This window comes from Hyperolius riggenbachi, chromosome 7 (assembly GCF_040937935.1).
Source record: "Hyperolius riggenbachi isolate aHypRig1 chromosome 7, aHypRig1.pri, whole genome shotgun sequence".
Classification (NCBI taxonomy): domain Eukaryota; kingdom Metazoa; phylum Chordata; class Amphibia; order Anura; family Hyperoliidae; genus Hyperolius; species Hyperolius riggenbachi.
The window spans coordinates 226,731,276-226,734,957 of record NC_090652.1 but is presented as its reverse complement, the minus strand read 5'-3'; positions in this window follow the sequence as shown (position 1 = coordinate 226,734,957).

The window sequence follows — 3,682 nt, the reverse complement described above, 5'->3', positions numbered from 1 at the left end:
AACAGCAGCATTGTACATTTGGGGCGAGTATTTTACAGGAAGACGTATAGTAGTTCATTCTGACAATAAGGAAGTTGTTTTTGCCATAAACTGTCTTTCTTCTAAATCCCCTTTAGTAGTTAAGTTGTTGAGAATTTTGGTCCTATATTCTTTGAAATTTAATGTGTGGATTAAAGCAAAACATGTGCCAGGTTCAAAGAATGATATTGCCGATTCTTTGTCCCGATTGCAGATGAACAGATTCTGGCAGTTGGCTCCAACCGCTCAACCCTGTGGGGAAGAAATTCCGCCTTTTCTATGGAATCTGATATGGAACTAATCAGTTTAGGAATTCAACAGTCAGTTCCCATGGCGACCTGGCAGTCATACTCTGTCGCATGGAGGGAGTGGAAAATATTTGTTAACAGCATGGGTGTCACTGAGTGGAATATGTCAGAAGAAGCGGTATTGAAGTTTATTGCAGCAGATATTAGGAAAGGTTACGCTCATTCTCATATCTCCAAAAGGCTGTCTGGAATTTCATTTTTTCTTAAATTGCATAACATCCCTTCTTGCACTTCCTCTTTTTCAGTGCGGCAGCTTTTGAAGGGTTATAAACGTGCCACTAATAAGCCAGACGCTAGGCAACCAATAACGCTAGATATCCTCTCTTTACTCTGGGATAAGGCTGAAGCAGTTTGTGAATCTAATTTTGAGTTATTACTTTTTAGATGTGCTTTTTCATTGCTATTTTTTGCGGCGCTACGCATTTCGGAACTTGTATCACAAAGTTCAAGCAAGGACACAGGTTTGAGATATGAGGATGTGAGTCGATCTGATGGGAAGGTAGGTTTATGGATCAGGAAGTCAAAAACAGATCAGGCGGGTAAGGGAGTGTTGGTGGAGTTGAATGCATGGCCGGGCAACAAGCTCTGTCCTTTGGTAAACTTAAATCAATTTCTGGCAGTTAGAGGGTCATCCCCGGGTTCATTGCTTAGACACCAGTCAGGTCGCCCTTTAACAATTTTTCAGTTCAATGCAGTATTGAAGTTAGATGCGCTGCAAGCAGGTTTAGGTCATTGCAGATTAACCACGCATTCATTTAGAATAGGTGCAGCTACTGAAGCAGCTAGGTTAGGCTTGGATGATAGTGTTATCAAAAGACTAGGGCGTTGGAAGTCGGCAGCATTCAAGTTGTATATTCGTCCTTGACCTTTTTTTAACTATATTTTACAGGAAAGAAAACTATAGTTTGGATCGTGGGACACTCTTTCGTCTTTTGGGCATACGAGAGAGCCTGCAAGAGATCTTATACATCCAACTTGAACCTGGATCCTCGCTTCTTTGCGGTATATTGGTATGGTGTCCGGGGAATGTTGTGGTCTCAGTTGAAACTTGAGCTTTTTCGTTTGTTAGAAGTTTTCCCAGTACCTGATGTTTTGATAGTACACCTGGGAGGTAATGACATTGCTAAGAAAAAGACACTTGAACTATTCTTCAATATCAGGGATGATCTCGGCAGTTTTCAGATATTTTCTAAAGAAACAACGATAGTTTTCTCTGAGATTATCCCCCGATTGAAATGGTTGTTGTCGCCGGGTCTGGTTCCTTGCGAAAAGATCCGGAGACGTCTTAATCACCAATTGTCAAAGTGTTTGCCAAAGATTGGGATCCTTACATACAGGCACATTGATTTAGAAGGGGGTGTGGTAGGGCTTTATAGGCAGGATGAAGTACACCTTAGTGAAATTGGATTGGACATCTTTAATTTAGACCTCCAGTACTGTGTTGAAATGGTCGTGGGTGGGGTGCCAGCCTAGGAGTCTGGCTGGTGGGGTCTTATTTACTGATCAACCGTATCTGGGCTGTGGTAGTCAGATACGCAACTGTTATTTCTTGTGTACCATTATAAATTGTTTGACAATAAAGCTTGATACTGACCTCAATTATTTATTCATTTTATTATTAAAGTTATAACGTTCCTTAATAAAGATGGCCACAGCCAATTTTCGCCAGTCTGGAGTGTCTTGGTATTTATTTTAGGGTTAAGTTTATAGCTATGTTTAAGAGGTATTGTCTACAGTCCCATACAAAGGGCCTAAGCCATAAATTAGGCCCTGCATGAGTCTGTGACAAGCCTAAATAGGATCAATACAGCCTGTCATGAGGTGATTTCATATTTCCCTCACTATGAGGTAAAGTCAGAGCTGATTGGCTGAGCTTTGGTGCAGAGAGTGTGTGTGGTAAATGTGTGTCACACAGGTTGGTCACCCCTGATTGGTCGGCTGTCAGGCAGGTTATTTTTGCAGGTGTTACTAGGGCTTAGGGCAGAGTTCAGCGACCAATCAGGTCTGAGTTAGGTATATAAAAGTAAGGTCCGTACAGCACTAGCTGCCTGTCACCTCAGTGGCTACTAGGTGAGCTCTTCCCACCCCCCCTGCCCTTTCTTTAAGACGTCGTGGTCAAAATCTTTATTGGAACGTTTGGGGTCTTATTTACTGATCAACCGTATCTGGGCTGTGGTAGTCAGATACGCAACTGTTATTTCTTGTGTATCATTATAAATTGTTTGACAATAAAGCTTGATACTGACCTCAATTATTTATTCATTTTATTATTAAAGTTATAACGTTCCTTAATAAAGATGGCCACGGCCAATTTTCGCCAGTCTGGAGTGTCTTGGTATTTATTTTAGGGTTAAGTTTATAGCTATGTTTAAGAGGTATTGTCTACAGTCCCATGATTCAATGTTATCAATAATCCTATATCACTGAAAATAAAAATACCATTCTTTATCTCATAAGTTTTTTCCGCTTCAGGTTTGCTTAAAAATTGAAAACGTGTTGCATGTAGAATTTTTTGGAGTGATTCGGTTTGAATGAATGTGCAAAAACGCTCATTTATTAAAAAAATCACTTTGAAAATCGATTTGAAAAATGGCAGTCGTGTGAAATAGGCTGCATTTTGGCAATCCTATTGTTCCCAAATTGCCACCCCATCCTTCTCACTTGTGAGGGGGTTGTTACTGGTTCATGCAGGCAAGCAATGACATCACCACACACAGGCTCCTGCCCTGGACACGGCTAAATCAAAAATGAATGGCCACCTATTTAGTCTGGCATTTATGATCACACAACTTTTTCCCCTGTGCACATCACTGTGTACTGATATGAGGCAAGCTTATGCGTTTTGGGTTCTCTGGGAGAAAAGCGCCTTACCAATGTGTCGTTGTTTGCACTGGTCCAAGGTTGCTGGAGTGAATTTTTGGAGGGAAAGTAGCAGGTAGCCGATAATGAGGTGGGAACAAAGCTGCAGGGACCGACAGGCACTTCCGTGGCAAAGAACCTGGGTTTGAGCCTAGATACAGAAGTCAAATTCATGTCAGATCCATTACTGTGGATGTAGACAGAAATGTAAACAAAACATGTATAGGTCCATATTAAAAGATGTTTTGTAGCCTAAATAAGCAGAAATAATAACTGCTATTCTGCCCAGAAGCGTGGAATTGAGTTAGTTCTTAAAGAGAACCTGTACTGAGTAAAAATATTTAAAATAAACACACGAGGTAACTTCAAATGAACATTACATAGTTACCTTGCCATCCGTTCCTCTCAGAAGCTCACCATTTTCTTCTGACAATAATCCCATCCAGTTCTGACAATATTTTGTCAGATCTGAAATATATCAGTTGCTGTCAGTAAAA